Here is a 22,766-nt window from a genome sequence, read left to right as displayed (position 1 = left end):
ACTAGATGACTTAGTGATTATGAAATCCCCAATCTTTTCCCTATGTCAGCACTTCACGCTTCTCACAACCATCTCCATGCATATCTTGGTAGAACATTGCAAGCAATTACCGCAATTTTTTACCCTCCCTGGATTCAGGCCCTGGCAATGTGACTTTGTAGCCTTTTTAAAAAAGGGAGTCTTTCTCAATTCTTCCGCTAGGTTTGTGCCTTGCTCTGAACATGAAGAGACATAAAGCATTCACAGATTTGCAAGGTGCTTGTACGATGAGGGGCTTCCCTGGTGGCTCAGATGGTAAAGCGTTCGCCTGCAGCGCGGGAGACCCGGGTTCGATCCCTGGGTCGGGAAGATCCCCCGGAGAAGGAAATGGCAACCCACTCCAGTATTCTTGCCTGGAAAATCCCATGGATGGAGGAGCCTGGTAGGCTACAGTCCACGGGGTCGCAAAGAGTCAGACATGACTGAGTGATTTCACTTTCTTTCACTTTGTACAATGAGACCCTCAACCTTCATGCGATCAAGACAGGGCCTCCCACTGTAGAATGGGGCACGTGGCCCAGTTTCCCTTCCTGCCTCAGCTGGCACTGAGCCAACACTCAGAAACTCAGTCTTTGACTTCAGACACACAAATGATCCCAGCTGAGAGTGGGCTGAGCTCACATCAGAACTGCCCTGCTGAGTCAGCCCAGACAGCTGACTTGCAGAATCATGGCCTAAATGGCAATGCAGTTAAGCCACCACATTTGGAAGGGTTTGTTTCCTGGCAAAAAGTAACTGATACATGTGTGAGAAGGCAAGAGTTAAATAGTGAGAGAATGGGATTTTAGTTGGCTTTGACAGATGCTGGTGTAAGATTTCATAGTTCCAATAACTAGGTCAAGCCCAAGGGGTAACATTATTACTGCTGGGCCACAGGGTGGATATACCTGGCCTTTAATGAGGTTTTTTTTTTTTTTTTTTTTTTTTTTTTATGCAGAGAATTAGTGCTTTCTTATTCTCCTGGTACCTTTTCTCTTTCAGAGGTAGAAAGGCAGGTCTGCAAAGCCGGTGTGTCTTTACAGCTTCAAGACCTTAGCATGGTGGATCATATTAACAAGAGATTTGGATAATTTTTGAACTGAAAGATCACGAAGGTCTAATTTTTGAGAAGTTAAAATAGGGAATCCAAGGAATCAGCTAGCAGAGCCACTATTTTCCCTGGAACTGGTTATCTCAGGAGTTAGTTATCTCAGTTAGTTCAGTTGCTCACTCGTGTCCGACTCTTTTCGACCCCATGGACTGCAGCACACCACGCCTCCCTGTCCATCACCAGCTCCCAGACTTTACTCAAACTCATGTCCACTGAGTTGGTGATGCCATCCAGCCATCTCATCCTCTGTCATCCCCTTTTCCTCCCACCTTCAACCTTTCCCAGCATCAGGGTCTTTTCTAATGAGTCGGTTCTTTGCATCAGGAGGCCGAAGTATTGGAGTTTCAGCTTCAGCATCAGTCCTTGAGTAATCCCATCATAAATGAAAGGGGAGCCCAAGGAGAAGAATGGTTGACAAATCAAAGGCAGGTGCATCAAGTTGTGGGGGTCACTTGTGAGGTCCAGCAATGGAAGCAACGTGATCTTATCTCACTGCCATTAACCAATTTTTGTGGCTTTATGAGAACTTTTTCATACCTAGGAAATTCAGATCATTTATCCTAAGACACAAATATCTGGCTCCCTGCCACAGTTCCTGGATGGATGCTCTAGAAGTGGTCCTTAAACTGGGATATGCCAGTTGAGGGCAGCCTGAGGAAGGAGTATTGGGTAGGAGCAGTGTTGAGTCTGTGCTGGTCCATGAGTGTGTTTGGGATGGGCTGGGAGTTTTCCCTTGTTCAGAACCCAGTTGCTGAGTCTAGGGGAGTGGTGGATATTTACAACTTCATTCAGGGATCAGACTCCAGGAATCTGCTAATGATTAAACTGTGTAATCCATTGAAAGTTATTAGAGACCTTTGGAATTCGTGCTTGTTGGCATGTAAGAGAATTGAAGGAACTTCTAGAATGTGTTTCCTAAATGCACATGTCCTCTGCATCACACCATGAATGTACTTCTGCTAAAAAAATAAAAAAGATATTATATCAGGCTCAGAAATAAAACATCTGAATCAAGCTGCTCATATGACCCAGATGCTTATTGACTGAGGGATGATCTGTGAAGGGAAACCATAGGACATTGTTTTGTGACAAGTCAATCACACAGTGAGATGTGTGAGCTGTGAGGATGCATTCACTCATTAACCAAAACCTGTTCAAGGGTTTGGGTGGTTTATTGTCTACATTCCTGGAAGCATTCAGTGCAGAAAAGGCCAGTTTCTCCTTAATAATTCCAGCAGATTCTTCAGGATGTAGAAAGGAATGTATTTGGGCTCTGAGAGACACAAATTTTTTGTTCAATGACTATTCATTGAATGTTGACTATGGGCCAGGTACTGTCCTACGTTCTTAAAGTACATCAGGGGATAAAACTCACAAAGATTCTCTGTCCTGGGGATGGTGTGTGTGTGTGGAAACTGACAATAAGTAATAAACATAATAAAGTAAGTGAATATAAAGTTTGTCAGAAGGAGATAGGTGCTAAGGGAAGAAAAATGCTAAGATAAGAGGTATCAGGAGTGCTGGAGGGGGACAGTGGCAGCATTTAGAAAGCAGTCAGGGGATTTCCCTGGTTGTCAAGTGGCTAAGACTCCATGCTCCCAGTCAAGGGGCTGGAGTTCAATTCCTGGTCAGGGAACTTGATTCTGAATGCCATTAACTAAAAGATCCCACATGCTTCCACTAAGACCTGGCACAGCCAAATAAATAAATAGATGAATATGTAAAAAATAAAAATAGTAGATAGTCAGGGTGGACCTCATTGAGAAGGGGAGATCTGGGCAAAGATCTGAAGGAGGTAAGGTCCACATGTCACCATGAAGAGATGACAAGCCCTCCTGTTTATCTCTGCATCTCTTCTCCCAAGAATCTAGTCAAATACTTTAAAGACAGTAGTGGTTTAGTAAAACTCGACATAAATTAAAGATGACCAGGCATTTCTTCAGTATGAAATGGGTGGCTTTTCAACAGATGAATGGATAAAGAAGATGTGTTGTACAGATAGATCGAAAGATAGACAGGCAGATAGAGAGAGGAAATGGAATGGAATCACTTAGCCATAAACAAGAATGAAATTTTGCCATTTGCAGCAACATGGATGGATTTGGAGAGTATTATGCTTGGTGACACAAGTCAGACAGAGAAAGGCAAATACTGTATAATATCACTTGTGTAAACAGTAAAACAAACTAGTGAACAATACTGAAACAAGCTCACAGATGTAGAGAAAAAAACTAGTGGTTACAAGCAGGTAGAGGGAAGGGGAGGGAATATTAGGGAAAGGGAATTAAGAGGTACAAGCTACTATGTATAAAATAATCAAACTGCAAGGATATATTGTACAGCACAGAGAATATAACCAATATTAAATAATAACTACAACAAAATTAAAGATGACCAGACATTTCTTCAGCATGGGCTGGAGTGCCTTTTCTCAGAAAGGGAGATGGATAGTTTTATCCTTGATGTGTCTCTATTTTCTTTTCTTTTCAAAATGTCTATTCATATCCTTTGTCCATTTAAACATTTTTATTTATTTATGTTTATTTGGTTGCACTGGGTATTTAGTTGCACGTGGGATCTAGTTCCCTGACCAGGGATTGAACTCAGGCCCTCCGCACTGGGAGTGCTGAATCTTTGTCACTGGACTTAGCCACCAGGAAAGTCCCTCTATTTTCTGTCTCTATCCTCTTGCCCTTTGCAATCTGGAGTCTGTCTGGATCACCATAATGAAAGGACACCATTTTTGCCTCAGCCAAGCTCTAGTTAAAGGTGAACGCTTTTTCTTTTCAGCAGCCACATTCTAGCTAGTGATGCTGCAGGAATGTGTACTGACTTTCCCCTTTCTGGTGGCCACAGGACCAAGGCAATTTCAGGACACAGCTTTTTTTCTTATTCCTCTTCCTGCTATGAGAACCCTGGCAGGAAAGCAGGAAGAAAACCCTGCCTCAGCTGTCAGAGGGGTAAGCTGTTAAATTCCTTGATTCAAGGGGAAAATAGAATTGATTGACAGACTAGAGAGAGCTGTTCCTCATTTACCCACCAGAAGATATTATATGGCTGTAAGCAGTGTTCAGGAGCATGAGAAGGTAATAAACTATGTGTATAAGCTCAGTTCTCTGGGGAAGGAGAGCGGCTGCCAAACCCACACTCAGATTGTTTCTTGCTCGTTTTTTTTAGGTCCTCTGTGCATGCCATGCTTAATGAAGGTAATAAAAAGGTAAGATTATAAAGAAGAAAGAGACCCATCAAGGATGGAAGTTGCTTTATTTGCTCTCCTGTCAAGGAATTCTTCTCACCCCATCAGCCTTTCAACACAGAAGGGGTGACTGGCTGAATGGCAGGCGTAGAAGAGAAGAGCAAATCAGAGTCAGTTGCAGTATTCAATGGATTTGCGGTGGCCCCAGCTTTATCATAGTTTTTTTCTGATGGATGTCTACCCATCCACCTCTCAAAAGACTGATAGCTTGTTCTCAAAAAGTGGAGCAGCTTCCATTTATGTTTTTGGCAAAACATGTGCAGTGCAGCACGCAGGATTTTAGATCCCTGAACAGGAATTGAACTGATGCCCCCTATATTTTGAGTGCTGAGTCCTAACCACTGGACCGCCAGGGAAGTTCCTGGAGCTGCTTCTTGATCTTTGAGTACTAGGTGATGTGTCAAAAACTGGGTCAGAACTCAGATTCTGCTGTACTGGGTCATCTTAGACAGGGGGTGTGCTGCATATTTGCATCCTCCAGCAGTCTGAGTGCACAGATGGGTGAACTGCAGGTGCCAAGTCAACATGCATATAATTAGGCTCTTCTATGCTTTTGGTCGGAGAAGGCAATGGCACCCCACTCCAGTACTCTTGCCTGGAAAATCCCATGGATGGAGGAGCCTGGTGGGCTACAGTCCATGGGGTCGCTAAGAGCTGGACACGACTGAGTGACTTCACTTTCACTTTTCACTTTCATGCATTGGAGAAGGAAATGGCAACCCACTCCAGTGTTCTTGCCTGGAGAATCCCAGGGATGGGGGAGCCTGGTGGGCTGCCATCTATGGGGTCGCACAGAGTCGGACACGACTGAAGTGACTTAGCAATAGCAGCATGCTTTTGGTGCCTCAGTTTCCTCAACTGTAAAATAGTATCTAATACACCAAAAATGCCCTCCCCATTTTTTCCAGCTGTACATGAAAATACTTCATTGTCACATATTCACTAGACTGAGATTAAGTCTGTGGAGCTTATTAACTCCTTAAGGTAAGAGTCTTTATAAATAAATACTAGAGAGTATTACCTTGCCTTTCCTGGAAACTTCCAGCTCTTAGGAAGTCCTAGGAAGAGTTCTGACAGGACAGGATAATCATGTTACCATTGCAAATAAAGGACATATGTTGAACACAGTATATCAGATTCTGTGCTTCTCTGTGTTAATTTCTTTAATCCTCACAAGATAGGGGTGGGGACTACTATTCTCCCCATATTATAGATGGGAAAACTAAGCTCACAGAGCCTGACTAGCTACGTTTCCTAATATAACAGTTAACAAGTAGCAGAACCAAGACTTGAACTTGGCCATCTAGCCCCAGAAATTTGTCTTGTAGCTACCAAGCTAGAACGGCTCTTCAGAAAAGACTTTGACTGGAATCTTAAGCAAGCTTTGCTGTAAAGGAAATATACTGGCTCCCAGGTGACTGCTATTTATTTAGAGTTTGTCACCTTTCTCTTCACTGCTCAATTTTTTCCCCCCAAGTTTAAATTTAAGAAGAATTGCTGGGGAAATTATTCGTTTTGACAGGCAATATAAATAGCCATAGAAATTCCTTCCTGTTCGTATATTCAGCTAATACAGGCCACTGGATTTTCAATGGGCTAAGGACAATGGGAATTATTTGGAAGCCACAATTTTTGTCCTCCAAGAGCTTTGCTGTTCATCAGAGAAACAAGAGCAAACCCCTGAATCCTGAAAGGACTTGGTGAAACAATGTGTTTTATGTCTCCAAGGGGGGAGGACACAGACACTCTGCTTTGTAGAAATTGAACTTATAATGGAGATACAAAGTCAGGGAGATGTTGTGGGGAGGGGGCAACTTGAGCCCAACCTTGTGGGGTGGATAGGACTTTGATGGGAGTGGAGGTGAAAATACAATTCCAGCCTAGTGTGTTACTGTCAGGGGTTACCCTAGAAGTTCCTGGAGCCAGACTGGTGGGGTTCAACCCCTGGTCCAATGACTTATTAGCTTCAAGTCCTGAGGAACTTCCCAATTTGACCTCTTTGAAACTCAGTTTTCTCATCCAGAAGGAGGCAGACTGAGGGAAAGAGAGAGTCCCAACAGATGAAGGGTTCCAAATAGATAAGAGGAGCATGATTTGTTTATGAGCAACCTGAAGCAGTGGGGTGACGGCAGAGGGAGGGTTATTAACCTCATCCTCTAGAACTGAGGGAAAGAATGGTCATTAGAACCAGCGAGCGCAGGGTAGAGGGAGCTGCCTCTCAGGGAGCACGGCCCTTTATAAGAGGGGCGCGGCAGGATTAAAGGTACGGAAAAGGAAGAGACTAGGACAATGGACGCCTCAGCCGCGTCCCTCCGACCCTCCTGCCTGGCTCCGCCCCTCTTCCCCTATTGGTTGAGCCCAACCAGGACGCCACCTGCCGCGGGAACTGGATGGGATCCCACAGGTCAGGCCCCCAGGATGCGAGTCAGTGCAGACAGGTAGATCGCGGGTGTGGAGGGCAGGACAGAAGATACCTGTCACAGAGGGAGAACACCGAAGGCAGGTAAGGGTGGCTGGTGCCATCTTGTCAACTCTGGAGAACTGTGTGCTGGGATATGATTCTGAAGGCAGTGGGACCATGGAGAGTTTTTGAGCAGAAGGGACACAGTGACAGAATAAAATCAATGCTGGGATGGAGACCGTCTGGCTGTTTTACCTCAGGCTCCCTGCCTTCCGGTGTTATACACTTTCCTTGAGGCAACCACAGCACTGTCAGGACCTTCCCTCCCACCCCTAAGGGCAGCAACTCCTGCCTTCAGTTTGTAGCGGGATTCCCCAAGAAAACTCTTTTTCTGGGATTGCCCCTCTCTCTCCTTTCTTACCTGTTTTAAAATCTTCTTGCGGGTTTTAAAATCTGCCCTGATAATTGTAGCCTGGTTGGCTTTGAACTTTCTAGAAAGACAGAAAGCTGGATCTGAAGCAGCTCCTTGAACCAGAGTCTCACAGCTGTGATAGAGCCAAGTCACCAAACACTGTTTCGGAAGGAAAGGGAACGGTGCCTCATGACGGCCTGGCGCAGATCCCCTCTGATAGACACATGAGGTAATGACTCCAAATGAGCACCTTCCCACGGACAATTGGCAAAGAGACTTCGCATTGTTCTTCAGCCCGTAATTCGTTTGCTGTAGAAATGACTGCGTTGGTTGTACTGCACATTTCCTCTCTGAACAATGCCTTTATTGAATCAATTTAAATATTCTTAGAAGGAAGTGCTTTGTGACAGAAACAATCTGATGCCTAGATGTGGGCTTGAAACATGGACTTGACCCTGGAGCCTAGTCTTTAGGGCCGTTTCTCTACCCGCTGATGGCTATGTGTACGTCTGCCTTGCCACAAAGGACTTGACCCTGTCTTTTCCCCATCATTTTTTTGGGGAAGTGGCAATGGAAACCAGCAACAGGGACCTCAGGGAATGGATGGATTTGCTCCTGGCCCTTTGTGAGGGGGGCTTTGAAGATGTTGGTCTAGAGATGGCTTAAGATGACATCAGTTGGGAAGTTTCAGTTCTTCTTCCTTCCAGGTGCTAATTCCAAGCCTCTATACCCCAAACCCGGAGAAGGCAATGGCACCCCACTCCAGTACTCTTGCCTGGAAAATCCCATGGACTGAAGAGCCTGGTGGGCTGCAGTCCATGGGGTCACTAAGAGTCGGACATGACTGAGCGACTTCACTTTTCACTTTCATGCATTGGAGAAAGAAATGGCAACCCACTCCAGTGTTCTTGCCTGGAGAATCCCAGGGACGGGGAGCCGGGTGGGCTTCCGTCTATGGGGTCGCACAGAGTCGGACACGACTGAAATGACTTAGCAGTAGCATACCCCAAACCACGGGTGCTACTGCTTCCTCAGAAAAACAGTCGAACGGTAAGACATTACATTTCGTTCTAGAAAGATGTTAATTCTTGTGCCTCTCATCCAAACCGTAGGCCACTCAGAAAGCCGGCTGATTGCAAAGAGGCTTGATTTCAAGGTGGGAGGAGTAAATGAGACTCCATTTCTGATGAACACAGATGAAGTTGCAGTTTGCCGCTTTCAATCAATGACATTGGGTGAGAGCAGCAAAGGTCACCCCCTACCATGTGTTATAAGAAAAATCTGAGACCCCTTCATTTTCTGGTCCTCAAGGGCAGTTTTCTGCCTCTTCCTCCTGTGCCCCTTGCTTAGAGGATGACAGATGAATCTGGACTGGGCTTCAGTTTTGCTTTTGGTTGCACATAAAATAATTGCTTTAGAAACAATACCCTCATGATTAAAAAACCAGTGCAGCTAAAAATATTGAAATCAGGAAGCATCCCAAATAAAGGATTTGCCAAACACATCAGCTAGGACAAAAAATTTTGCTGGCAGAACGTAAAATAAATATCAAAAGACTAAACTAATAAGGCACTAGGAAGAACTGGAGTTCTACTGGTACCACTTGTCCAAGATGTTTATACATCTCCATGTAATTACAGATAATCATATAAACTCTTTGTTTCAGCTTGAAATCTGTTCAGGTTGACACCTTCACTTCTGTGTTGATTATTTCTTTCCCATCTTCTGATCTCCTTCTGCCTCTTTTTTTTTTAAAGAATAAATTATTGTCAGAGCATGGGCTTGCAAAGCAGGGATTTGATCCTATCTAATTGTTTTTTCCCCTTTTCCTCATCTTTTTATTTCCAGCAACTCCAGATGCACCTCAGATTCTCTCAATAAATCCTTCTTATTTTATTTGTTTACCTGTTATGCTGATCTCCTCCCTTCTTCCACTCCCCCCCATCCCCCTGCCTTTCTCATTCTTTCTTATTTCCTTAACTGCATTTTGTCTGTTTTATAGGATAGTTATAAGCTATACATATTCAGGTCTGGTGGATGGCTTGTTCTGTTTCGTGGGCTAAGGCAAATACATGTCATGATATCAACTTACTCTCTTGGAAGAGAAAGTCTGGAGATCCAGTGGTTAAGACTCTGAGCTTTCACTGCAGGGAGTGCAAGTTCCATCCATGGTTGGTTCAATCCCTGGTCAGGGAACTAAGATGCAACGTGCCATGTGAAAAAAAAAAGAGAGGGAGAGAGAGAGACTTACACTGAAACCAAGACTATTCTTACTCCTTTGTCACTGCTTTTCCTAACCAACTGACCAAATGCAAGCTGGGCAACAGAAGGGGTGAACAATGGTCATGGTTGTGGTCATAATCCTATCCCTATCCCCAAGAGGGAAGCTGTACCCAGGGATTGGAAAGTTTGTGAATAGACAGAGGTGATCCATGAGAGAGATGGGAGTTTCTATACTTCTATGGTTTGAACATCTGTGTTCCCCCCAATTCACCTCCAAGTGATGGCATTAGGAGGCAGAGCCTTTGGGGAATGATTAGGTCATTAGGGTGGAGCCTTCATAATTGGGGTTAGTGCCATTGTAAGAAGAGGGCCCACCCAGGGAGCTAAGTTGTCCCTTTGGCCATGTGAGGGCTTAGGGAGAAGGTAGCTTAGCTGTCCATGAAAAATGTCCTCATCAGAATCAATCTGTTTGCATCTTGACTTTGGACTCTGCAGCCTCCAGACTGTGAGAAATAAATTTTTGCTGTTTATAAGCCACCCAGGTAATGGTATTTTTGTCACAGCAGGCTGAATGGACTGAGACAGATAGAAAGCAGTGTTTTTGAGACATGAAAGGCAGAAGCCAGATGATGCTAGGGTAGAACAGGGGGTCTGTCTCACCCATTCCTTCCTTCAGCACCTGTGTCCCCAGAATGGAGAGAGTCAAGGGCAACCACAGGCACCAGGCAGAGCTGGTCTTACTGTTGGACCTCACCCCCCCCCGACTCATCCCTCCCTTGGATCATCACTGTTGGTCGTAGCTAGGCGTGATCCCAAGGTTCAGCAGTAGGAAGTTTTACTTTCCTGTGTCCCAGAAAGGCCGCTGGGATGTTTGAGTAACATTATTTTAGACTATTTTCCCTTCTGCAACATTTCAGTTTATTTGACATTCTCCCTCCATTAACATCTTCAACGTTAAAACAATAGAGCATCAATTTCCATCTAGAATTTACTAGCTTCCTGCTCCCTGTGATATCAAATTGCACCTTTTCCGATGGCTTAGTCCACAATGACCTTTCCATTTCGAACTCCTCTATGTAATACTCAAATCTCCATGAGAGTGGGCACTGCTTTTTGCTCTCTTTGAATTCCCAACATTTAGCAAAAGGCATGCCATGGGAATGGAGCTCAAGAAATACCTTCCAGCATTTACCACCTATGGATGGTGTTTAAAAAATTTTTTTTCACTTAAATATATTTTGCTTTCCAATGGGATTGTAGCTGTTAGAGAGTGTTGCCTGCATCACCACCTCAGAGTGTGCTGTTTTTTTAAAGTAGGTGCTCATTAGAGACTTGTTTCAATGATGGTGATTAAACTCCCCAAATATTTTATTGAATCCTTTCCCTGTGCCGGGCTTCCCTTGTGGCTCAGCTGGTAAAGAATCCATCTGCAATGCTGGAGACCTGGGTTTGATCCCTGGGTTGGGAAGATCCCTTGGAGGAGGGCATGGCAACCCACTCCAGTATTCTGGCCTGGAGAATTCCATGGACTGTATAGTCCATGAGGTCACAAAGAGTAGGACACGACTGAGCAATTTAACTTTCACTTCACTTTCTCTGTGCCAGAAAGTGTAGTGGGTACATAGGATGAAAGCATGAAAAAAAAAGAAAAAGAACTTTGGAAGTCATAATATTCATGGTAATAATAACAAATCTCTGGGGTCTGGCAAAGTGATGCACCTTATTTGAATAGCTGTTGATTTAATCACCACTGTGTAGACCTGATTTCATTAGATGATTGAATGGTATCACCGATGCAAGGGACATAAACTTGGGCAAACTTCGGGAGATGGTGAGGAATAGGGAAGCCTGGAGTGCTGCAGTCCATGGGTTTATTCGATTTAGCAACTGAACAACAATAAACCCAATTTCAGAAGTACTCGGGATTTATCATCTGATCACCTGACATGATTAATGCAAGGCAGGGATTGAATTAAACATCTTTGAAGTGTTCTGAGTTTTTTAGTGTTTTTAGTCAGTGAACTGCATGTATTGCTTCTCATGTAATAACTTGCACAAAGAAAAGTCGAACCAACCATCCACACAGGCTCCGTGCTGGGCACTGGGCAGAGAGAGAGGATACATTGGATAAAATACAAAGTCTCCAGGACTCATGACTGGGACTCACACCAGCACTGCTTACCCCTCCTGTGAGGCCGATCTGCTAAGTGTAAGAAAAAAAGATAAAAACGAAGTGTTACAGGAATGATTAATTTTGACTGCAGTGATCCTGGCAGATTTCACAAACAGACTGACATTTGAGTTGGACCTTGATATTGGATTTTGACAAGCAGAGATTGCAGGAAAGACCAACTCAGACAGGTGAAGCAAGATAAACAAAAGCATGGAAATCTGAAATGTTCTGCCCTCAGTAGGCAAGGAAGTTATAAGAGTTGGTTGGGGTTGGAAGATATTTTTCAGGGTCTGTGAATGACCCAACGCAGGGGTTGCCCTGGCATTTTCAAGGTCAAATTAGGCCTCTGGTCAAGTTTTATTTGGCTCAGCACTAGGTTTTACATTTTTTTTTAAATTGCTACCAGCATTTAAAAATCAGGAAATTTCACATACACCTACAGATTTTGGTGGTGGTTTAATTGCTAAGTTGTGTCCGACTCTTGGGATCCCATGGACCGTAGCCCGCCAGTCTCCTCTGTCCATGGGATTCTCCAGGCAAGAATAATGGAGTGGGTTGCCATTCCCTTCTCCAGGGGATCTTCCTGACCCAGGGATCGAATCTGGGCCTTCTGCATTGCAGGCAGATTCTTTACTGACTGTAAACAATCCAGCAATACTGTGCCTCTGGGTGACAAGTGGCTGAAATTGAGTAATGGCTGTTCCTTACAGATAGGCAAGTGGAGTTCTGCAACTTGTCACCATCTCTGGCTAACTGGTCACCATCAAATGGCACAGACAGGCAGGTGAGTTTGTACTCTCTGACCCAAAAGCTTTACTGACTGCTGTGTGCTGGGAGAGCGGGTGTCTGTTTCAGGGAGTTTGATCCAAGTGGGGGACTTAGATGCACATATGAATGGCTCTTGGGAGTTGGCAGACTCTTCAAGGAAGGAAGCGTGTTGGGAGGTCATTCCAGATGCTGCTCCGAGGAATCTTGTTTGTCTAATGAGATCCTTGGCTGACACACCTGGTGGATTTTGAAAGGAAGGGGATAATGACCCTCACAGTTTAAAAAGATCTCTTTCCATGGCAACCCACGATGCTTTTGTCAATCTGAGAGCTTGTTAGCCTTCCCGTCTCTGGTTTATCTTTCCCTGATAAGTGAGTTGTTTTTTTTTTTTTTTTCTTTCTGGAATGCAGGCTGGCAGCGTGCCAACAAGAACTGGAGTTCATTTTTGGAACAAAGGAGGACATGCAGGCATGTTTTTCTCTTTCATTTCCTTTGTTCGGCACTTATGCCAATCAGGTGTTCCTACTCCTTGGACCTTCTTGAGCTAACTTTTCACTTCCCTTTGGCTCGTGGAAAAGGGCATTTTGGGTGCATTGACTGATGCCCATGCATTTGTGCTAGACTTTGGACATGAAGGCATAGGAGCGCCCCTAAAAGCAAGCAGATGATGATACACACACAAAATGCAGATGTTTGTGGACTTCGCACGCGGGCAGACCTGTGAGCTCCAGTTCGCAGGCCAACAGGCTGAGCCTGCTGCCCGGTCAGAGTGAGAGGTTCCTAACTGACAAAACCTCCTTTTTAGAAGAATAAAATAGAAGGTTACTGAGTCTTCGAGCTAATCTGTCTAATTAGATGCCTCTGAGCAAAATGCATAAAATTTGCATGAATTATCCTAACAGGCGAAGCATAGGACAGAGGAAGGAAAAACTACAGGAAATTTGCATTTTGATGGGAGTAGGGGAGGCCTGGAGACTATGTTCCAGAAGGTCTTTTCTGCTTTTATGTTTAGGAGCTACACTCAGGAGGAGCTGCCCTGTGCTGCATGTTGTCAGCAAAGACGGCCCCTGGCATCCTCTGCTTTGCAGGCAGCTCCTCCAAGTCTTGTCTGCGGACTGCCTTCCGGGCAAGCTGGCGTCGAGCCCAGTGGGAGGAAGCTTTCTTAAAAAGGCAGTGCCAGGGGACGGGGGTAATCCGTTTCAGTACTGGCCTCTCCCTGGCTGGAGGGACAGTTACTACATCTTGGCCTCTAGGTGGCGCTGTTGCACCTGTTGTAAGAAGCACTTTGTAGCTATATCCCTGATATGTTTAAGATGGAGGGAGAGGAGAAAAAGAATATTGAATAAAATACAGCTGCCTCTTCTTGCTGCTCTCCTGTTACCCACTTCCTAACATCACGACCCTCTCCACCTAGGCACAGCCGCTCCATGCAGCCCAAAGGACACGATATGTTGTTTAACCTCGTATGCTTTGTTTAAAGCCAGTGGTTCTTTCAGTTCCTTTGCTCTGTGTGCACATAGCAAGCTCAGGGATAATTCACCGGAGAGCTAAAGTCCCCAAGATAATACTCGCCTCTCTCCGTTTTACTTCCCCCGCCCCCACCCTCTCAGTTCTCTTTGTTGCTGGGATGTTTACTGCGGTGGGAACCTGGGCTGCGGTAGAGGCCTTTCCTTGGACCCGGAAGGCAGCGCTTAATAATGGAAATCAGGGCTGAAGGGAGCAGGTGGGCAGTGATGTCACAGGGGAGATGGCAACCTGACCCAAATGGGGAAGGGACAGAGGGAAGAGAGCCCATTACTGCCTCTCCCTGTCCATTCTTCCTGGCTGTCTAGAAAACCTGTCTCCTCCTGGGCTGACAGATTTAGGCCAAGTGTGCGAATCACATTCTGATGTCTAACTAGAGGTAGAAATGTGGAGACCCAGGGGGACGTGCTCATTCATTAACATAGCCTCTGTTTTCCTGGTGCTGTGAACTGGGCATCCTACTGACCCGTTAGGCAAAGGCTTGAGAACAGTCCTAAAGGTGTTTGCAAAAAATAAGGTGGGAATTTTGGGAGATGGGACTAATTCTCACCACATCATAGCATGTACAGTCTGCCCTCTGTATCTGTGGACTTTTCATCTGCAGATTTTATTAATACATTCGCAGGTTTTGCATCCACGAGTAAGGAGGGCCAACCACGTCCACTGTAGGTCACTGTTTTGCGTAAAGGACTTGAGCACCCGAGGATTTTGGTGTGAGCTGGGGCTTCTGGAGTCAAGCCCTTGCTCCTATGGAGGGGAGGGCTGACTGCAACGAACAAGAGGGAAAGATTGGGGGAAAAAAAGAGATAATATTTGGCAGCACTATAAAGTTTGCAAAGACGTTTTCTCTCTGATATTAATCATTTCCTTCCCTCCAAATAGCAGTGTTATCCCTACCTCACCTGGGAGGGTCTTGAGTCTATTCAGTGACTTGCTCAAGTTCACAGAGTGAAGGAACAGAGCCACTTCTTAAAACCAGGCGGCCTGCCTCCAAGTTCTACACTCTCTCCATAGCTGTTTTGTTTTTATCCGGAACATATTCTTCAGTTGGGAAGCAATAATCAAGTCTAGCCATGAACATTTGCCTTACTTGCCACCCAAGAATCAAATCGAGATATGCCTAGGGCAAAGTAATAAAAGAGGCAACGGTCTTTTTTTTTTTTTAATGAAAATTCTGACTTTACTTTGACTTGAGAAGCAATAACCTTAGGGTATATTCTTTGTTGGCTTTCAATTTTGCTGTAGTTTTTTGTTTGTTTTGAATTTTAGTTTATCATTTTATCTGTTTGAGCCTTAATGGTACCCTCTGTAAAAGAGGTTGAATAAACTTTATCTAGGCCTTGGGCATCAAGGGAAAATAAATTAATGTTTTACGAGTCACTCAAGGGTCTTTGAATGAAAGATTCAAGACAAGCATTAGTTATTTTTATCATTGTTTTAATAGCAATTTATTAAGCCCAAACCTTAGGGAATCATGGAAGAATATATGATTTCCCCTGCCTGATTACATCTGTGAGTTTTGTAAAAGTTTATAATGGATGAAACAGTACTTAACGGCTTCAAAAACCAAACTGTTGTGCACCGTTAAATGGTCTTCACTCTTATTATCTTAACTAATGAATTTTGCCAGGCATCTCTGCTATAGCTGTATGATTTATAAAGATTATATTTACTTTTTCTCCTTATAAGAACCTAATGAGACCAAATTGGTTGCATGTAATCAGCCACTGGCCTTTTTCATCTCTTTGGGTTTTATTTACGAAAGCTTATTAGAGCAAACGTACTGAGTAATAGGCAGCGATCACTAGGTTTTGCCTAATGATCCCAAACAGCCGACACAGAATGCAGATAATGAAATGACAAGCTGATTAAAATGCAAAGAGAAAAGGAAATGTACTGGGGCCCCTTTCGAAAAATCCTTACCTAGGCAGAACACCCATTAACGTGTTATCAACCTGAGAACGTCTTCTCATATTGAGGCTTGCAGTGAGACTGTGACTCATGTCTCAGACGCTGCATGTTGAGCTCTTTGTTTTCCAGCAGTGCGGGACTGGGTTACAACGCGCAGGGGATTGTGCAGAATGGTGACTCCCGTGGCACCAAAGTTTGGGTGACGACGAGAGACCACAGGGCGTAGTCCACAGGGCGTCAACTCAACAGCAACAGAGATAAGCAGTAATTTGGACTAACATGGGTATTTTCCTCCTAGAATCTCTTTATTAGAGCCAACATCTCATACAACTTGGGTCGATATGACCCAAGTTAGAATTCATCACATGTCAATCCAACCCCCCCTCAAAGACAGAAGCAAAGTACATCATGACAGGGCTGAGCCAAACACCCGCTTCCGTCACTGGTGTAGCACACCTCCGCACAATCTTCAGTTGTCTTTCATCCAGAGCATCTTTTTTTCTCCTTGTTATGATGTTCCTTTCATTTTACTGAAATGAAGACTTGCCACACTCTCGGCAGAACACTCAGCTGATTTTTTCCTAACCTGACTTCGAAGGCCCTCAGGGATGAGGGCCAACTTTATTGTTTTCCCAGATGTAAACCTTCAGTGTTTCCAGTCCTCTATAATGTTGTTGCCTGTCATGATTTGGCCATTCATAAAACTTTCTAGAACTGTTTCAAGCACTTCATACATTTGTTTCCTCCCGTAGGACCTATTGGTGTAATGCATTGGCTAAGTTTATTACCCTTTGGGTGAACAACTTCCTCTGTAAAGTTTCAAAAGATGTCCCCTTATACTAGTATTTTGAGACTTGGCAAATAAATCTGTTTTTACCTTCTTCACATTATTGAAGATTTTACAGTTTAATACAATGTTTTCTTTCTAGTCTTCACATTTCTAGGCGATGGATACCCTAAGACCTTGGACCACCACTTGGTTTGTGAAACATTCTCTTTAGGCTAGTCCATTAGGGGAGCAACATTTGGGTTATTTGTTGACTTTTTCAGCCCTTTGCTCTGAAAAAAATTTGTTTCCTTTACCTGGACTATACTACACTCATGTAGAATAACCAAAACTGGAGGTGATGGAATTCCAGTTGAGCTATTTCAAATCCTGAAAGATGATGCTGTGAAAGTGCTGCACTCTATATGCCAGCAAATTTGGAAAACTCAGCAATGGCCACAGGATTGGAAAAGGTCAGTTTTCATTCCAATCCCAAAGAAAGGCAATGCCAAAGAATGCTCAAACTACCACACAATTGCACTCATCTCACACGCTAGTAAAGTAATGCTCAAAATTCTCCAAGCCAGGCTTCAGCAATATGTGAACCGTGAACTTCCTGATGTTCAAGCTGGTTTTAGAAGAGGCAGAGGAACCAGAGATCAAATTGCCAACATCCGCTGGATCATGGAAAAAGCAAGAGAGTTCCAGAAAAACATCTATTTCTGCTTTATTGACTATGCCAAAGCTTTTGACTGTGTGGATCACAAGAAACTGTGGAAAATTCTGAAAGAGATGGGAATACCAGACCACCTGACCTGCCTCTTGAGAAACCTATATGCAGGTCAGGAAGCAACAGTTAGAACTGGACATGGAACAACAGACTGGTTCCAAATAGAAAAAGGAGTACGTCAAGGCTGTATATTGTCACCCTGCTTATTTAACTAATATGCAGAGTACATCATGAGAAACGCTGGACTGGAAGAAACACAAGCTGGAATCAAGATTGCCGGGAGAAATATCAATAACCTCAGATATGCAGATGACACCACCCTTATGGCAGAAAGTGAAGAGGAACTAAAAAGCCTCTTGATGAAGGTGAAAGTGGAGAGTAAAAAAGTTGGCTTAAAGCTCAACATTCAGAAAATGAAGATCATGGCATCCAGTCCCATCACTTCATGGGAAATAGATGGGGAAACAGTGGAAACAGTGTCAGACTTTATTTTTTTGGGCTCCAAAATCACTGCAGATGGTGACTGCAGCCATGAAATTAAAAGATGCTTACTCCTTGGAAGGAAAGTTATGACCAACCTAGATAGCATATTCAAAAGCAGAGACATTACTTTGCCAACAAAGGTCCGTCTAGTCAAGGCTATGGTTTTTCCTGTGGTCATGTATGGATGTGAGAGTTGGACTGTGAAGAATGCTGAGCACCGAAGAATTGATGCTTTTAAACTGTGGTGTTGGAGAAGACTCTTGAGAGTCCCTTGGACTGAAAGGAGATCCAGCCAGTCCATTCTAAAGGAGATCAGTCCTGGGATTTCTTTGGAGGGAATGATGCTGAAGCTGAAACTCCAGTACTTTGGCCACCTGATGTGAAGAGTTGACTTGTTGGAAAAGACTCTGATGCTGGGAGGGATTGAGGGCAGGAGGAGAAAGGCATGACAGAGGATTATATGGCTGGATGGCATCACTGACTCGATGGACGTGAGTCTGAGTGAACTCTGGGAGTTGGTGATGGACAGGGAGGCCTGGTGTGCTGCTATTCATGGGGTTGGGAGGAGTCGGACACGACTGAGCGACTGAACTGAACTGAACTGAACTGAAAGGGTAAAAGCAATCATGGAATCAGAATGTTAGAAGCCATTCTTACTGTAGGGTGAAGAAAGTCAAGCTCAAAGAAAGAAGTTGAAGAGCGACCTGGATTAGAACTGGATTCCCAGGCTGATATTCTTTCCAAGGTCTTAAGGTCAAATGGACCTGCTTTTTTTTTGTTTTGTTTGTTTTGTTTTGATTGTTGTTGTTGCACAAATGTGACCAAAAGTTCATGGTCAAAAAGTATCGAGACTGGGAATTCCCTGGCAGTTCAGTGGTTAAGACTTTGCCTTCCAGCTCTGGGGGTGTGCAGCTTTCCTGGTGGCTCAATCAGTAAAGAATCTGCCTGCAATTCAGGAGACCTGGGTTCGAGCCCTGGGTTGGGAAGATTCCTCTGGAGAAGGGAATGGCTACACATTCCAGTATTCTTGCCTGGAGAATTGCATGGACAGAGGAGCCTGGCGGGCTATAGTCCATGGGGTCACAAAGTGTTGGATGTAACCAAATGACTAATGCTCTGCTTGCTACACTTGCAGAGAGTGCAGGTGTGATCCATGGTTGGCGAGCTGAGATCCCACATGCTGGGGAGCCAAAAACCCCAAACATAAAAAAATAGAAGCAATATTGTAACAAATGCAAGTAAGACTTTAGAAAGGGTCCACATGAAAAAAAATCATAAATAAAAAGCATCAAGGGTGAGATTATAAGTCGGCTATCCCAGTCAGTGCTCCTCCATCCCCTACATACCTCCTGTTCTGATGAATGTGTTCCTGGACATGCTTACCAAATGCCCGATGCCACTTCCTGTCTCCTCTATCCACCAATGTGATGTATGTGGGGTGCGTTCCTTGTTATCTATCCCCCTCTGACCTTTTCTGCTGCCCTCCATCAACGTGCCACGTGGCCCCTGCCTGGAGATTTCCTGATCTGGTACCATAGGGTGGCCTGGGGACTCTGAAGGACAACACTCTTACAGGATATACGCCATTTCCAGCTGAGATACTCAGGGCCCCAAATTTGTGTTTTTTTTTTACCCCTTTCTTCCTCTTGTAGCCAGAAGTGGGGTCTGGGTGCTTGTTGATCAAAAGCCAGTAAAGAGGCAAGTTTGGTGGAAAGTTTGCTTTATTTTAGATGCCAGCAACTGGAGCGGGGGAGGGCAGACTCCTGTCCAAAGGTGGACTCTCTCCCTCGCCCCTGCCACCCCCACTGACAGCCAGTGGACAAGGGCTTTTATACACAGAGGGAGAGGGCTACATATAGAAACAGTTCTGACAGTCATCCTGAAATTTGTCAGCAGTGATCTGACCAGCGTCATCTTGATTGTTTTAAGTACAGTCAGTCTTCAGTTCCAGGTCAGTTTGTTCCCAGTTCCTTGAGGCCAGTTCTTGGATAGTGGCAGCTGATGTCATGGCTACAGTCTGGTCATCATGTAGTTAACTTCTTCCACCTGGTGGGAGTTTCAGTATCTGTAAGACAGCTCACCGGATATGGGTCAGAATATTACCTATAGCCCTTGAGAAGGAATGAAAAGTCCTTGACTTTGCTTCATGGCTAAACTATCATTGTTTGGTCTCCTTTGACTGTTTCCCTTGTTTCTACATTTTCTCATTTCTCTGATTTTCTGGCAAAGTTTTTCCACAGACAAAAGACAGACTGAGGACATGGGGTAGGGGTGGGGGGGCAAGGACCATAAGTGTCCTGCTCCATTTCACTCTTATTACCATGACACAAAGTGGGAATATTGCGGAGCCCCGGACATCGTGACCACCCCATGGGATGATTTTGCATGGCAGAGCCTTTTCCACTGCCTTATGGCTTTCAGGAGTTGTCTTGAGGCTGCAGGTGGTCCTTCATGTATGATTCTGAACCTACCTTTTGCATCGAGGCTGCAGCTCTGCTATTTTGATCCTCCTCCATCTTCAGGTCTTTTCCTCCCAGAGGTAGGCATGGGGGTTGATGTGACTGGACATTGAGCTCAGCCAAGAGCAGCATAAGGGCCCCTGGGACAGGGCGCTTGAAGGCAAGAACTCAAGGAGAGGCATATGGAGATGAGGGAGGAGGAAAGATAGGTTTTCCATTCCCACCGTTTCATTGTTGTGTTACGGCTCTCCTCCAGCAGTTGTGGTTCACTTTGTCCTCACTTTGTTGTGTTTTTAGTTGTTAATTTCTTTCCTGAGCTTCCCCTGTTCTACTGCTTGGAATGCTCTTGTAGGCATATTTTTTCTTGAATGGCTGAGCAATTTTTCTGTGTTGCATTGTCTTGGAGAAGTTTCCCTTTGTGAACTCTCTCCAATTCTCTGCCTGTTGGTGTTAGATGTTCCTCACATTTACTGGTGCTGTGTGGGTTTCTGGATTTGAAGCAAACATTGAGTCTTTCGACTTCTGAGTCTAGAAGGGTGGTATTTCAGAGCTCAGTGGCTTCCTTGGCTAAAAGAATTGCCCAGACTTTAATGCTGCACGTTTATGGGCATCTTGTAATAACAATGGTGGATGTTATTATGAGTCTGTTACTTTGAAGACTGCGAAGTGTATCTACAGGGCTTGCTTCACGGAACTGCCCAACCTGCCTGCCTGTGTAAAGGTTCCAGGTACCTCAGGGCTCTACCTTTCTTGTCACTGTAAACTCATCAGTAGAGATGACATAATTTCTCTTTTCCAAACTTTGCCCCCCCCACCCCTGCCTTTTGAAGAATGCTCTCGCAGTGGGCTCTCAATTTTCTAGATGGGCTTGTAAATCTCAATCCTTAAGTTAAATGCCCCAGCACAGCTTTACTGTAATTTAAGCAAACCCAATATATAAAAACTAGAATTTACAGAAACATATTATTTGTATTACAAAAGGATTTATCATACGGCTTCCTCTAATAACAAACTCCTTTAGCGGATTCAAGTATTTTTTTTTTTTTTCTTAGAAGGCAATTTAATGTAAATGGAAAAAATAGATGAATTTGGCTAAGGGTCATAGTGATTGCATAAAACAGGAACCTTTGCTTCTTTGAGACTCAGGGCTAGGTATCTCTTTTGATCACATAATTTTGTCATATACAGAGGTAACATTATTATGAACCACATGTTCTCAATTTATGGAAATAGTACAGTAAGATTAAGAAATATAGAACTAAAGAGCAGCCATCTCCTGGGTTTCAGCCTAGATACTAAGATCTATCCTATCATGGGTAACTTGAAAGGGAATTGCACACACACACATTCTCTCTTTCCTAGGTAGGAAGAGTACAGGGCACTGGCCTGCAACCCAGAATAATCCTGGCTTTGCTTGTGTACCTTCCCTGATGCCGCTCCAACCTGTCCTAAACTCCGAGATGCTCTATCTTTGCCCAACCCAGTGGACAGCTTTCCCAGTGACTGTGGTTTTTCCATTGGTCATGTATGGATGTGAGAGTTGGACTATAAAGAAAGCTGAGCGCCGGAAGAATTGATGCTTTTGAACTGTGGTGTTGCAGAAGACTCTTTCGAGTCCCTTGGACTGCAAGGAGATGCAACCAGTCCATCCTAAAGGAAATCAGTCCTGAATATTCATTGGAAGGACTGATGCTGGAGCTGAAACTCCAATACTTTGGCCTCCTGATGTGAAGAACTGACTCACTGGAAGACCCTGATGCTGGGAAAGATTGAGGGAGGTAGGAGAAGGGGATGACAGAGGATGAGATGGCTGGATGGCGTCACCTACTGGATGGACATGAGTTTCAGTAAACTCCAGGAGCTGGTGATGGACAGGGAGGCCTGGCCTGCTGCAGTCATGGGGTCGCAAAGAGTCGGACACGACTGAGCCACTGAACTGAACCGAAGTGAGGTCATCCCCCTGCCCCAGGGCAGAGTAGAGAAGCAGACTACAAGGTTCCCCAGCTGGCCCACCACCGGGCTCAGCTCAGCCGCGGTTGGAAATGCCCGTCCCTGGCTTTTTCCTCTGATGGAAATAGTCGCGACCTCTCAGCCGTTTCTCTCTCACTCTCACTCTTGAAAGCCAATTTCCTGCTCCAATCTTATTCTTCTGAATAGAAACACGGAGCTTGCATGGAGAATGAGAAACTACTGTATCACAGGAAGCAATCACACAGAACACAAAAAGCCATTCAAAGTAATTAAACGACTCCCATCCCCTTTTCTCTATTTCTTTTCAGCTCCGCGCTGATGGGCTGTTTATCTTCGCCACAACAGCGGCAGCCTCAGCAGCTGAGGAAGCGGCGAGCCGTTTTCTGCCTCGGCTCCTGCCGAGAGGGCAGAATTAAGACAAACACTTTCATTCTTGGCTGCCAAAGCGTTTTAGCTTCTGAAAAGCAAGGCAGGTAAACGCCATCACCCTCGTAACGAAATAAATAAATAAAGCCCTGGTGATGAGAGAGAAGCTCTCTGGGTGATTTTCCACCTGGAGG

At 44.6% G+C, this 22,766-nt stretch overlaps 1 long non-coding RNA gene across 1 annotated transcript; it reads left to right on the top strand.

The window, feature by feature from the left end:
* The first annotated feature begins 6,191 nt into the window (after positions 1–6,191).
* LOC129643042 (uncharacterized) lies at positions 6,192–7,840 on the top strand. Its single transcript, XR_008710032.1, has 2 exons — positions 6,192–6,888; positions 7,282–7,840. It is a non-coding gene; the product is annotated as an uncharacterized LOC129643042 (long non-coding RNA).
* The last annotated feature ends 14,926 nt before the right edge of the window (positions 7,841–22,766 follow it).

The sequence above is a fragment of the Bubalus kerabau genome, chromosome 2 (assembly GCF_029407905.1).
Source record: "Bubalus kerabau isolate K-KA32 ecotype Philippines breed swamp buffalo chromosome 2, PCC_UOA_SB_1v2, whole genome shotgun sequence".
Lineage (NCBI taxonomy): Eukaryota > Metazoa > Chordata > Mammalia > Artiodactyla > Bovidae > Bubalus > Bubalus kerabau.
This window is presented reverse-complemented; position numbering and strand designations above follow the sequence as displayed.